Source organism: Esox lucius, chromosome 19 (assembly GCF_011004845.1).
Source record: "Esox lucius isolate fEsoLuc1 chromosome 19, fEsoLuc1.pri, whole genome shotgun sequence".
Lineage (NCBI taxonomy): Eukaryota > Metazoa > Chordata > Actinopteri > Esociformes > Esocidae > Esox > Esox lucius.
In genome coordinates this window covers 29,368,489-29,383,699 of record NC_047587.1, presented here as the reverse complement: position 1 = coordinate 29,383,699, position 15,211 = coordinate 29,368,489, and the positions used below count along the sequence as shown (strand labels likewise).

General features: G+C 44.2%; 1 protein-coding gene across 4 annotated transcripts in view; it reads right to left on the bottom strand.

Moving 5' to 3' along the window:
* ntrk3a (neurotrophic tyrosine kinase, receptor, type 3a) overlaps positions 1-15,211 on the bottom strand; it is a 189,580-nt gene that overhangs the window by 41,410 nt on the left and 132,959 nt on the right. The gene's annotated exons all lie outside the window — the stretch shown is intronic.

The window sequence follows — 15,211 nt, the reverse complement described above, 5'->3', positions numbered from 1 at the left end:
AATCCGCTTGATAGAACACTGTGAAGAAATAAGTTAACTATGTAAAATGCTAACAACAAAAATATATTATGTTGGTTGACAAACAAGTAGTAGACATATTTTTCCCACCATTGATGGTCTCAGAGTTGTATACAGACAATTAGTCTTTTTGTTTCTGTTCCTCTTCTGTCTATTTTTAAGTACAACTGCTTTAATGCAACAAGTGAATATAATTACCTGAAACCAAATCATTATGAAAATTGAAAATAATTAGTTAACGTTCATTGTTTTCATTATACAGTGGGGAGAACAAGTATTTGATACACTGACGATTTTGCAGGTTTTCCCACTTACAAAGCATGTAGAAGTCTGTAATTTTTATCATAGATACACTTCAACTGTGAGAGACGGAATCTAAAACCAAAATCCAGAAAATCACATTGTATGATTTTGAAGTAATTCATTTGCATTTAATTGCATGACATAAGTATTCAGAAAAGCAAAACTTAATATTTGGTTCAGAATCCTTTGTTTGCAATTACAGAGATCATACATTTCCTGTAGTTCTTGACCAGGTTTGCACACACTGCAGCAAGGATTTTGGCCCACTCCTCCATACAGACCTTCTCCAGATCCTTCAGTTTTTGGGGTTGTTGCTAGGCAATATGGACTTTCAGCTCCCTCCAAAGATTTTCTATTGGGTTCAGGTCTGGAGATGGGTCGTGGCTGGGCCACTCCAGGACCTTGAGATACTTTTTACGAAGCCATTCCTTAGTTGCCCTGGCTGTGTGTTTCGAGTCATTATCATGCTGGAAGACCCAGCCACGACCCATCTTCAATGCTCTTACTGGGGGAAGGAGGTGTGTTACTTATGGTTTTCTTTGAGACTGTGGTCCCAGCTCTTTTCAGGTCATTGACCAGGTCCTGCCGTGTAGTTCTGGGCTGATCCCTCACCTTCCTCATGATCATTGATGCCCCACAAGGTGAGATCTTGAATGGAGCCCCAGACCAAGAGAGATTGACTGTCATCTTAAACTTCTTCCATTTTCTAATAATTGCGCCAACAGTTGTTGCCTTCTCACCAAGCTGCTTACCTATTGTCCTGTAGCCCATCCCAGCCTTGTGGAGGTCTACAATTTTATCCCTGATGTCCTTACACAGCTCTCTGGTCTTGGCCATTGTGGAGAGGTCTGTTTGATTAAGTGCGTGGACAGGTGTCTTTTATACAAGTTAAAAAAGTTTCAGTTAATACAGGTAATGAGTGGAGAACAGGAGGGCTTCTTAAATATAAACGAACAGGTCTGTGAGAGCCGGAATTCTTACTGGTTGGTAGGTGATCAAATACTTATGTCATGCAATAATATGGTAATGATTTTTTTTTAAATCATACAATGTGATTTTTGGGATTTTTGATTTAGATTCCGTCTCTCACAGTTGAAGTGTACCTATGATAAAAATGAGGTACACTAAGTAGGGAAACTTGCAACATCGGCAGTGTATCAAATACTTGTTCTCCCCACTGTAGGTACGGTATCGCTATTACCGTCGCTTGTTCACCACAAACACTTCTGCTCACGGCCTAGTTTTTCTTTTGTGTTTAAATCTGCAAAGGAGATTTACATCTACACCTCATGCCCTGTGTCTAGTCCAGCCCAGCAAACCAGCAGATGGCAAAGAGCTCCGCCAACCTGGCACATTGATTCTATCCCTGTCTGTGAGGTCCAGTGCTTTAAACAATGAGTCACATTCTGACTGACAGCGGACATGAAGCTGAAATTATAAAACAAAATGTCTTGCTACTGTGTTTTTGTCAATTTCTATTTAAGAAAACCATTATAGTAATATACCTAAAGAAAACTCCACAATAGTTTTAAAGTTCACTATATTTTTTGTAATCTGTTTTCAGGAACAAGTATTTAATATAAGTCTAACTTTTGAAGGGCAGAAAGATACACTAGCCAATTACAAGAGAGAAGATGTGCGTAGACCCAAATTCATCCATTCTGATTTGGTATCCGTTCTCTGCTTATTAGCGCGACCGCGCCTTACCACAAGCGTTTCTAGGGAGGTGCACCAATTAGACTGATAACCAAACTTTGTCTGGAACGTCTTCTTCCTCAGCTCTTTGTGGCTCTCAGGATATTTGAAAGAGCAGCATGAGCCAATCACAGTGGCCGATGTTGGAATGTGAGCTGTCTGCAGGGTGGAATTTACCCAACACACACCGGCTGCTCTGGGCTATGGGAGATAAAAAGGCATGAGCTTTGAATAAAGGGAAGGGAGATGGATCCTCAGATCTCGCCTGGACCAGAGGAATAGGATGCTTTCATGGCTGCTGGTCTTTAGAAAATCTCTTTCTCCCTCTCTCTCTCCCGCTCTCTCTCTGACAGCAGGGTGAGAAGATGCATACATCTCAATGCCTTCGCTATGTCTCCCTGTGCCTGTGTGTAGAGGGGAACAAAGGCACAGTCAGTGACCTCACAGAGACTGCCTGCTTTTTCTTATTTCAGGCCATCCTCTGGACTCTTTCCCTCATTACACCGCTACATGTGTATAGAGCTCTGGCCTTTGTAATGGTTAAGGCTTTGGTCAATACCGCCTCAAGTGAATATATATATATCTGCCTTCCCTAGTGACTGCACCCTCCAGCTTCCGCTCTTCAGCTCAGTCGTACAGAGTGTTCCGAGAACAGCCGAGGCTTCATGAGGCCAGAATGATTCACACGTCGAATTGGAAGTATTCACAGATGGTATCAGACGAGTTCCCAGTGCTGCCACATTGAGTCGCCCATGTCTTATCTCTCCCTCCGCTGTCTGGCCACTCCAGTCATGAAGCAGAACGACGCGCGGTTCAGTCGAAAAACTAGATTTCCTGTCTAGTAAGACATTAAACGAGTCAGGAGATTTGTGCAACTGTGTCAGGTGCATTGTGTTCCTCTGTGTTACCACAGTTCTTTTTCAGGCCTTTTCAATCAACACCTTCCTTCACAGATTTATTTCCCCTCACACTGTGTCACTCTCAGCTGGAAACATCACCGTGACATAAGCAAACATTAAGGCGACAGAACAACGGTTTGTCACGGGTGCACCTGCAGGACACCAACACACCTTCTCCCTCTCTGCCTCAGAAATACATTTCACAATGATTTGAGGGCAAACGTGAAACTTGTCTGGACAGGTCTTAAGGCCCCGTCATGTGATTTGCACAAAACGAAGAGCACCCGAGTGAGACGGAAGAGGCGGTGCATATCGTCAGGAAAACATCTAAAGGAAAACATCTAAAGGAAAACATTTACCACACAAAGAAATGTGCTGGGTTAATTAAAAAAAAAAAAACAGCAGGATCAATAGCTCATCACAAAGACTTTATCGTGGCTGTGGTCTCTCAGGTCAGTGGAGGAGAGGTGTGAAGATTGCTAACAGGCACTATTTCCTCCTCTGTGAGGGTGGTAGAGAGAAGTGGGTGAACGATGGGAGGAGAAGAGGAGATCGAGGAGGCATGTGAAGGGAGTATCAGGTTCAGGGCAAACAGAGAAATTGATTTCTACTTGTTAAAGGCCCACTGCACAGTCTAAAACCAGTTCTCCCTGGTTTCTTGGTGATATTTCTACACTACTGTATCAGGTTGAAATAACACTGAGCTTGCGGTTAATAAGAGAAATGGCTGGACTCTACAGTTGGGCATTTGTGTGCTGTCATAAAGTAGACCTGATGGTTACAGACAACGGGAATGTTAATCCATGAAAGGTGGTGGGCTTTAGACCATCCAACCAACAAGGAAGGACTACAAACATCTTCAAATTAATTTACTAACGCTCAACGAGTTTGTTCATTAAATAAGCACACACATAGCATTTAGTAAAAATTCCTAATCTCCACTAACTTGAGGTCCGGCCATGGCCAGTGCTATTAGACCACGCAGAGACACACGGTGGGCTTATCATCCAGTGCGGACTGATGGAAAACACGCTCATTTCGATAAAGCAACAACGTGTCGGCACAAAGAACTTGACACAAATACACCCTTTCACAGCGGCCCTGTGAGGGGTGGGAGGTTGGTGAAAGCCTACACTTGAAAGAGATCAGACAAAGAGAGGAAGGCAAGCGAGAGGTGGCGAAATCTCACTCACTCTTTCCATTCTGGGCCACTTCACTGGCGCACTTCAAAGTGTTCCATTTGGATAGGGAGATGCGTTACAGGGACCGAACAAGACAATGTCTCAGGGCAGCAGAAAGAGCTTTCAAGAGGAAGAGAGATGAATAAAATAGTCTCCTTCTGTCAACGTTATTAACAAGAAAGCCCTTTTCAGTCGCATTATCTTCCCCCTGCCTCTCACCTTCCGTTGGAAATTGGAGATATCAATAGGGCAAACAGCGCAGCGAATATCACAGCCAATCATAACAGTGGCTGCCAAGTCATTATGGGAAATACCATCATTCCACTAATATTGCAGATATTTCACGGCTCTGAAAATAAATGCGCAAAAAAAAGATTTGCAGTATGTTGCAGTGAGTTTTGTTTTTATGGTTCTAAATGCTATTAAAACATTAAGATATACTGTGGAAATATTCACGTTTGCATCCATTACAATGAAAGCATATTTAAGGCTGTCACATTTTAAATTCAAAGTCAATCCAATTAGCGATTAAAAAATCCAGGCAGGATTCAAGTCTCATATTGTTTCTTATTTAAGCTTATAGAAATTGCTTTATGCCATTGCTTGTTTCTAGTTCATGCCAGACTCCCCCACATATGACCTTCACTTTATGCTACATGTTGTTTTCTATGAGTGGCTACCGGCTAGGTTTGTTTTAATATTTCAATAACATAGAAAAAGCAGTCAACTCCAACCCTTGACCGTAACCCTGACGTTATTTGTAAGCACAGAACCGGCAGCTGGGTTGTGTTGAATAACTGCTAACAATTGTTGTACACCGCCCAAATCAAAGCAGAGCAAGATGGAAGCGTTTTTTCCTCACTAAACGAGGGTTTGATGCAGATGCTGTGTACTGTATTTCCTTCTGTGTTTTCTACATTTACTAAAGACTGGGAGGCACAACCTGACTGGGAGGTACAGATTGACTTGACTGGGAGGCACAACCTGACTGGGAGGCACAGCCTGACTGGGAGGCACAGCCTGACTGGGAGGTACAGCCTGACTGGGAGGCACAGCCTGACTGGGAGGTACAGCCTGACTGGGAGGTACAGCTAGACTGGGAGGTACAGCCTGACTGGGAGGTACAGCCTGACTGGGAGGTACAGCTAGACTGGGAGGCACAGCCTGACTGGGAGGTACAGCTTGACTGGGAGGTACAGCTTGACTGGGAGGTACAGCTTGACTGGGAGGCACAGCCTGACTGGGAGGGGTTTCATCCCATGGGGCATCGATTTTTTGTTTTTGTTGATTCAGAATTTCAAAGCATAAACAGGAAATGTAAAACGTAATGCTGCTGAATGTTAGAAGAGGAATATCCCAAATTAACTTCTGAAAGCCTCGCGAGCTATTCAGTATTTATGCTGTTACACATGGGGTATTTATTCTGTTACACATGCGGTATTTATGCTGTTACACATGCGGTATTTGTGCTTTTATTTCTTTGGCAGGTTGCATACCTCAATACTATTACTCAATAACATCTAATAAAAACAACACTGAGTAGATAAAAAGATAAAGGCTTGGGAAAAAGTATGAGCTTCTATTGAATGAGCTCTCTTTTCTGGCTGGAGTAATTCATTGTGAAATGGAGAGCAAATACATGCATCGGCACAAGATAAGGCTGCAGTGAGGCAATGTTTGCTAGCTACTTATTCTCAGCAGCTCTGCTACTGTGGCCTTCCCAGTCGGGCCTTAATGAAAGGTTGTGTTGTAGCGTGAAGCTGAGGAGGCCTGTTTGTGGTTCATTACTCAGAAAGAACCTGGCCTGCTGCTCCTTCCACCTGTCACTGCCGGGTGAGCAGAGCAGGGAGACGGGGGGTAGAGGGAAGAGAAGGGGGAGAACGAGAAGTGTAAGCCCCTTGACTGCTCCCGAAGGCCCAGATCTCAATGCTAATTACTAGCTAGCACAGCTCCCCATGTTCTGCCTCCTCTCCACCTGTCTGTGTGCCATAGTCTCCTCCTTATTTACCCAGACAAGCGCTGCTGTGCTGAAACAACACGTTAGTGCCTCCACAGGGCCATGTCCCCACCAAACACTATCTACTCTGGACCCTGTCTGTCGGCTGGTCTGTCGTCGTATCTGTCAGTAGGCCTGTCTGCTGGTCTGTCTGTCGGCTGGTCTGTTGGCTGTTCTTTCTGCTGTCTGTTTGTCGGCCTGTTGGCTGGTCTGTCAGCCTGTCTGTCGGCCTGTCTATTTGACGGCTGGTCTGTCGGCCTGTTTGTCGGCCTGTTGGCTGGTCTGTCGGCCAGTCTGTCCGTGAGGCTGATTTCACTAAGCCCCATTTGTCTTCTGACTCTTTGCTCGGCATTTCCCAGATCATAGAGAAGCCAATTCCAGGCATGTAGCCAAACAACTAAGTGTGATGCTGAAAATCATCTTCACTTTCCAGATAAAGAAATGCACATTTTTCCTTTCCTAGCCATTTAAGCAAACAGCATGAAAGGGGCACATACAAACATAAGTAGTAGTTTCCGATGTTACTGAGATGGACCAGTGATGTGACTTGCTCAATAATTCACCCTAGCCGTCCTAGATGTTTCCCTCGGCAATAAGACTGAGGTTGTCACAGTTTCAAGGTGAGACTCTCTCCTATCGCCTGCATTAATGGGACCTTATTTTTCCAGAAAAGAAAAGACCAGTTGATTGTTATTTTTGCCTACACATGCTGGCTTCATCTGGCTCCACTCACCCGCTAGTGCGTGATGAAATGGAGAAAGTAAATTATGCCCTTGTGAGACAAGAGGAAGGGAGGAGATCAGTAGTGCTAATTTATTTCTCCCCTCATCAATGGACCCGGTGTAACACCTTAACTTGCCCCAACAACCCCTGCAAGTTACTTGCATCTCAGAGTAATTGGCACCATTCACTCATCAAGGTTAGTCAAGTTAGTAAATTACTTGCATAATTGGAAGCAATTGTCAAGCTCAATGATCTAAAATTGTCAGGGTCTGTCCTCAGTGGAGCAGGAAAGTGAGGAGGAGATTGAGAGAATTTTAAATTGGGAACAAAATGAAATAAGAGGAGAAAGACATTTCTCTTTCTGTCACGTTACTAAAATTGATTGATCTATTTACTGGAGATGTCTCATAATGAGGTGATAAGCGGTTTCTATTCCGATTGGCCAATGACATTATGAACCAATTGATATTTACAGATTTATGACTGATCGAGGTCTGTAGCTCATTCATCAAATTGGTCACTAGCTCTTGCCTCCCGACATGAGACAGCAAGCTCTAAAGAGGATGAAGATGATGATGGGAATGGACACGTTCCCTCTGCTGCAAGGGCAAAGGTAATAGGAGCCACTGCCCGCCGCACCACATCAGACCACTGACTCCGCCTTCACGCCATGAAGGACACCACCTCAGCCTTACATGCTGACAACAACCAGACTGTCAGACAGACAGCGAAAATCCATCTCAAGGGGACACATGTCAAAGAGAGTTTAGGTAAAATGGAGGCGCTCATGGGCCCATTTGAGCACCTCCTTGGAACAAGTTCTTTGTGGGGCTAGTCGTATAGAGAAACTAGGGCCTGGTTTTCATTTGGCTAGTCAAATAGAGAAACTAGGTCCTGGTTTTCATTTTGCTAATTGTATAGAGAAACTAGGGCCTGGTTTTCATTTGGCTAATCCTATAGAGAAACTAGGGCCTGGTTTTCATTTGGCTAATCCTATAGAGAAACTAGGGCCTGGTTTTCATTTGGCTAGTCCTATAGAGAAACTAGGGCCTGGTTTTCCTTTTGCTAATCATATAGAGAAACTAGGGCCTGGTTTTCATTTGGCTAGTCCTATAGAGAAACTAGGGCCTGGTTTTCCTTTTGCTAATCATATAGAGAAACTAGGGCCTGGTTTTCATTTGGCTAGTCCTATAGAGAAACTAGGGTCTGGTTTTCATGGCTGAGTTCTTTGTGGGGCTAGTCCTATAGAGAAACTAGGGCCTGGTTTTTATTTGGTTAGTCCTATAGAGAAACTAGGGCCTGGTTTTCATTTTGCTTCTCTCTGACAGGCGTCTCGGTGGAGCCGGAGGAATGCTTCTCTCCCTGACAGGCATTACTCACACTAATGGCGGTACATTTATTTATAGAATGTGATTGCCTGAATGACTGATGTGATTGTTTTGTCTGTCTGCTAGCCTGCTGCATGAGAGAATTAAGACAGGAATTAGAACAGAAAGATTCCCTTAGTAAGTAGGCAAATAAGTCACAGTTAGAGGGGAACCGTTTCCGTGACGTTTTTGGTGACAGTGGGAGGTATTAAGGTAAGTCACCTTTAATGGTGGACTACTGGTGTACGGGCAATGACATTTTGGATTTTCTATGTGTTCAGTTCTTTTGTTTTGCTTCCTCCAGGATCTGACTGAAAGGTCTGACCGTACGTCTGATACAGGGCTGTGTGCCAAACAGACATGACAGGCTGTCAGCACCAGAGATGACCACTGACCCTCAGTTCAAACCTCTTACAAATCAATCGATTTCTTCAGTTACAGTACTTTCCGTTACAGATGTACCTGCCACTTCTGTGAATGACAAATGTCATGTGACGATACTGTGGAAGATGGCCCCAGCATGGGTCACGCAGGAACATGGGCTGTGACTCATCCGCAAGGTGAGATGGACGGGGGGGTTGATGATAATGTGATGTGAGTGAGGCAAGACAGCCAATGGGATTGACACAACCACGGGGCTCTGACATTTCCATTGACAAGAGAAGGGCCTACAGCTTCAATAAAGAAGTGGTCACTTCAGTAATGAGGTCACACGGAAAAACCCCCAAACACGGACGGGTGACAGGATTTAGTGAACTTTGCTACTCTGTAGACCTTCGCGGTTGGGTACCACGTCCTAGCTCCCATGGACAAACACACCAATATCTCTGATGACAGCCAGGCTAGGACACGTTTCCATTTCTCACCGGTCCTATTGTTTAACAACACATGCCTTCTTAATTGGATGCTGTCCATAATTCCATCAGTGTGTGTGTGTGTGTGTGTACGTGTGTGTGTTTCTTTTTTTGTCTGACTGTGCAGGTGTCTAATTGCTGACAAGAGGCTCTTGGGCTTGTGGGTAGATGCCAGCCAGCCCATTAGAGAGAGCAGGTGCTACCTGCATCCTCCACCCGAGCTTCAGTATAGATCAGCGCCCTCCAGCCTTTCTCACCGGGTACTCTGGGCCTTCCTGGGCCCAGGCCTGGCTGGCTAGGGTTGATTGGGAGCTGGGATGTGGATCCTAACAGGCAGAGAGGGAGAGAGAGAAAGGGAGAGGGAGAGCTGCGTCGGTTGGGTGTCTGACAGAAGGCAGGCTTGTTTGCTTTGCTCTTCTCAGCGCTGGCGGCTCCCCTGGGCGAGGTGTAAGCAGAGAGGAACGCTTTACTTCCCCGGCGACTTAATAGGAACAAATGCAAACAAACAAATAAAGTGGTGCTGTTGTGGAGCGCCGCTACTGACAGCAGAACACAGGCTGCTGCGTTATTGACAGGAGACTTCCTGAGAGGAGAGAGAAGTGGATTGTCTCTCTGTTCGCAATCTCTCCAAATCAGCCTGTGTGCACACAATATTTATTTATAACTTACCCAGGGAACATTGTGTTTAGCAATTTAACGTTTGTCTCCATTTGTTTCTTTATCTTTGCATGTGAAAGATAGAAGTCATGATAAACAATAGACTTAAGCAGCACTGCGTCACATAAAAGCTGTCATTGGCATCATACAGAACATGCCGAGCAAAAAACTTTTTCCAGATTTCGCTGCATTCCATTTGTGAAAATGAAGCTTTGAAGATGTCCAGCAGGTGCCTTTGGATTGACTCTAGAGATCTGTGTACCTACTGTCTAAGTAAAACAGTTAAAACACATAAAAAAAAATCCTTATCAGTATGCCGTTACAAGGTGTGGCTACATTGACAATTTAAAGGTACAGTATACCAAGTTGCTGCCACTCACACCCATATACCAGCCAGCATGGGTTCTAATGTGTCCTCCTGTCCTTAAGGTTCTGTAAAGAACAATGAGACATGTTACTTGTAAATTCAACGTCAGAATACAGACAGAGGGAAAAGCTGTGCGTACAGCAAAGAGCCCTTTTGTAAACTGCTAACAGCATTTGAAGAGCTTAAAAGGCAGTTTTAATCACTATTGAGCAACAAAGAACAAGTGCTCTTCCCAACGAATCCTTGAGGTTTCTTGAGTGTTCTTTTGGAGGTTAGTTTTTATTAGTGTAGACAGATAGCTCACTCATAGTTCCAACACTTTCTAATACCTAAACAAACTAAACATCCTTATTATGTAAAGACAGAACATCTAATCGTTTTCTAAAATATCAGAGAACAGACCATCAACAAAACCTCCCTTTCAGGGTTAATAGAAAATCCACCGATAGCCCAATCAAACAGTTATTTGGTTCGGACAAGGAGTCATCTCCTCACTGCCTGATAGTGCCGACCATTAGCAGAAACATGGATGGACTCCATAGACTCATGGGGGATTGTGTGGATACTGCCTGCAGAGTGAGCATGTCATTTGATTTGCTCTATGGTGCTTACGAGCCGCACAGGGGTCATTGCAACGTAAAGAGTTATTCCAAATAATCATTCGAAATCAAAGGACACATGATGCAGATTGGCCAGGAAGCCAGTGTGTACTTCAGACCCAGGTACTGTTGCTCTCTCTTTCCACCCTGCTGTCTGCAGTGGCTATCTAACATCACCCAGGTAAATAATTAAGACAAGCCGGTTCTGATTACACAACAATTACACTTGACATCTTAAAAATGAAAAGGCCCCTTGTGAAACACGGAGAGGCTTTTCCTCTCATTATTGCTTGGCCCCGGGGAGGGAGTGAGCTTGCTCTTCTACTCCCGAGTGGCTTTGTCTAGAAAACACGTCCACAGCCAACCAGCCTGACTGCCAACCTTCCTCAAGAGCCACATTACAGGAATTACTGCACAGACACTGTGGCCATTTCTCCTATACAGGCATGTCTCAATGACTAATTAAATGTATGTTCCTGAATCAGTCAGTGGCAGAATATAAAAACAATGTCCGTGACCGTATTGTTTTCAAACACATGCTTTTATTGGCAAAAAACAGCGGAGATCAACTGACTGGAAATGCAAAGCAATGTTTAAAGCTTGATGAACGTGCATTTGCATTCCGTTCATATCCTGTGTGCATTCCTTTCATATCCTGTGTGCACTCCGTTCATTTCCTGTGTGCATTCCGTTTATATCCTGTGTGCATTCCGTTCATATGCCGTGTGCAAACTCACTGACCTGTTTTGGTCACCCAAAATAAACTGTCAAGCTACATTACTTGGTGTAATGGGAGGTTTGGTTATAAATTGGTTTTGACTCGAGAACAGTAAATTGGACGTCATCCAGTTAAACATTAAAACTAGTCTTAGTAACCAGCTCTCAGAGTGAGTGATCACTGCCTTCTATTAGCATCCAGTGTGTGGATGCTATATGCATCAATTATAGTCTTTATCAAAGAGGATGGATAAATTCTGAAGGCTGTTCCAAAAAATAAAAATAAAAAAACTTTCCATAACATTTCACTGTGCACTTGACTCCCTCCACTCATACAACATTCAGATGCTGAGTAATTAGGCTGTTCTTCAGGCTTTCATACTTACTTTCAAACTCCATTCAAAGTGGCTGCAGAAAAGCAGAACTCTGGGAAAAGCCAAGGGTCCACTCAAAAACAGAAACAAAACCCACTTTAAATCACACAAGAAGAAAAAAAAAAAAACAGCCATCTCTCCATTAGATGTTGAACGTCTTGGGAGAGCCACCCTGTGATGAAGGATAGGCCATGGGAGTGTCCCACGTCTGTATTAGAGATATCCGTGGACAGTGAATCCTTCAGATCTCTCTAGATTAGAGGGGCAGAGTGGTGTGGGACGAGGGCCTTCATCTGTCTGGTTCAAGAGCATCTAAAGCGCTCAGCTTCTCAATGTGAGGACATGTAGCCAATAGAGCCTTTTAGTTTGTCACTTTGGTGCAGAGAACAAGGGGAATCACTGTATAATTGATATTGCATAGTTTTGTTCCATTTTTGGTTTCAAAGTCTCAGGTTCTTTGGTTTAGCTTACAATTGAAAATGCTTTTGGCAACTTTCACCTAAAGCTAATGTTGTGTTCATACTTAGCTTTCTCTCACAGAAAAGGAAAACAACACAAAATCAAATGCAGTTGGACTTAATTAATACATTTCACTATATGCTTTCATTATGTATAGCTTCAAATACATCATTTTTTTCTGACATTTCCAGCTAAATAATAAATTAAGCATGTCACCAGAACTAGATAATTGGTTTCTCAAAATTCAAATGAAGCTTTACATTTTCAGCATAGATTCTCTGTTCCATACCTTCTCCAGCCACACTGCAGAAGATACCGCACGAAGAACACCAAGTATACTGCACAACGTCTGTTTCACAGAACGAGAAAGTGTTTAAACACGAGGTCCATAATTATGTATATATTTAATCAACCAATTAAAATGGTAATGAACATCCAGCCAGGCTTGTTTTCTTACAGGGAACTGGCATGGCTGTTTTACGTGTTATTCTGCAGCGAATGTCTACTATTGACTGTACAGATATTCTATATCTAAATAGAACAAGGTCCTTGGAGACCCGGGCATTAGTCTGCACACAGCAGAGCCAACTACCCAGGCCTGTGGCCTTGCCTTTTGGATGGAAAGCACACAGCCCTCTTTCTTTGAAGGGAGCTAAATTCATTTGGAATTAGACGCAACGTGGAACATTAGGGAGTTAAATATGGACTAATACACTACCAACAAGAGATGGAGAATGAACGCTAAATCCTCTTATTTGGTCATTACATTGTCACTTATGCTGAGTGCGAAGACTTAAGTGAATGGGGAGCACAGCCATCATGTCATATTAGAAGTCTTACTGCATACTATACTGTGTTTTATCCCCTGCAACTCCCTATGTACAGCACTTTTAGACACTATCCTATTTCCAAGTACACCCAGGCAACGCTGTAATCACCACGGTTTGACCAAGGTGTTGCGATGAGGTGTTTGGGTTTTTGGAGGGAGTAGGTGGGATTCAGAGGTAACACTGCCAACACATTCCCAGCCGGTCTGCTGGGGGTTGGCAAAGGGGCCGGCGCGGGGTTGGCACGGGGGCTGGCACTGGCTTCCCACTCAGCTAACAGAGCAGGGCCCTAAAGCTTTCACGCTGGCTTCTTTTCATATGGCCCCGCGTCTGCTGCTGAGGTGATTATAGAGCTCTGCCCCAGTTGGTGGGAGCCCCAGCTATCTGCCACACTCTTTGCTATTTCTAGGACAGGGCCAGTGGAAGAGGGCCAGGCTCTCTCATGCATCTTTAACAGAGATAAATAAGTAAAGAAGGTCTTGGGGACTTCTGTTTTGTTTTTAACCGTGGCAGATGGGAGGGGAGGATCTGGGGCAATGGAAGTCAGAGCACTGTTCAATCCCTCTGAAGCATTACAAGAACGCTTAAACTGTCAGGCCATGTTGTTGAGATGATCGGGGATGCCACCTTTAACTCTTCTAAGCTGCCTTAAGCTAGGTGTATAAACAGGTATGGGAAAGGAAATGCCTGGTACAAATCCTCTTCGCTTGTACAGTCACAGGGTTGCCAAAGCCTGACTTAAAAAAACAGATTTGATACACGACTAGGCTTAGTGCCCAATTTGAGTACTGAGTTAACCAAATTCTAACAAACTGAGCACATCGATGTGGTAAATGTAGCAAAGGAAAGAGACACATTAACAAGAAAATACAAAAGCATGACTGTGATTGAGCCGAATCATTACCATTCTACATCATTAGGAAACAAAAGACAGTCGTTGGTAAAGAGTGTGTGGGTTTGTACGTGGGAAGCTACAGTACTAGGTATACTGAACATTCAAACAAAAACAGAGAAGAATCCAGCCAATGGGTGACACTTGTATTTTTATGAGCCAGTGAATTGTTTGGATAGGCCACGGTTGTGTGTATAACGGCGATGTAGGGTGACAGCATTCTAAACGTTTCCCTTTAGTACTCTGCACCAGTGTGGCCAAAACCCAGCCGGTTATGAATGATATACTTTGCTTGACTGGTGCGTGCCAGTGATCGCCCTTCAGCCATACACAGGTAGCGTCGCACAGAGAAAGGGAAACCCTTGTGACCGACATCGGACGGGGGATGTCAGGAGGGAGAGAGTATGGGGTCAGGTGAGAGTGACGCCAATGAAAGCAGACAGGACCGAGAGGAGCCGGGCTGTACGGCGAAGGGGCGGAGGGAGGACTGCTGCAGGGCACTCAGGCCTGAAAAGTCTCTGTTAGTCACAGAGGCAGAAGACACAGCACCAGTACGAGTGTCAGGCCTTAATCCGCTGTGTCTCCCACCTTGCCTGTAGCTTCCCTTCTCCATCAGCCCTGTTAGTATCTGTAGGCTATCACGCAGACAGACCGGCTCAGATCGGGGAGTCCAGTGAAAACAGCTCTGGTGGATTGAGTGTTGTTGTGGGGGGGGGGCTCTGAAAATCGACAAGGACAAAAGACAGCACAGCGTAAGTCCTGCTGACTTCTTCCAATCAAACGCTGTGAAAGCAGCCTGGAACTGGAGTGAAACTGAGCGGCAAGCCCACACAGGCCACCAACCGTTGGACGGGGTGCCATGGATGGAAATCGGACCGGTTTATGGACCTAGAGAGACCCCTCATTGTGTTACTAAGTCCCAAACGGTCTGGATCTCTAATCATCTCCATTATTCAAAAAGAAATTGACATATTTCATAAATAATCACATAAGGTCAATTACATTAGGCCTTATGGTTTTAAATTCTAACATCCCTTCAAGCTTACTGGACACCAAATGAGATTGAATATAGATCGAGGGCCATTGCTTTAGAGTAAAAATTCAATTTCGCCTTTTAGTGGGGTATTTTGCTATGGAAAGAACCAGACTTGAAGAGGCCTAATAAAATCATTTGTCCCCTGTCCAAATCCCTTTTCCTTAAAAGCCTCCTCTACTGAGTTTTTGAAATTCTTTATCACCAGATGAATCTGTGAATGCCCGACGGACTGGCGGTGTAACCCCAT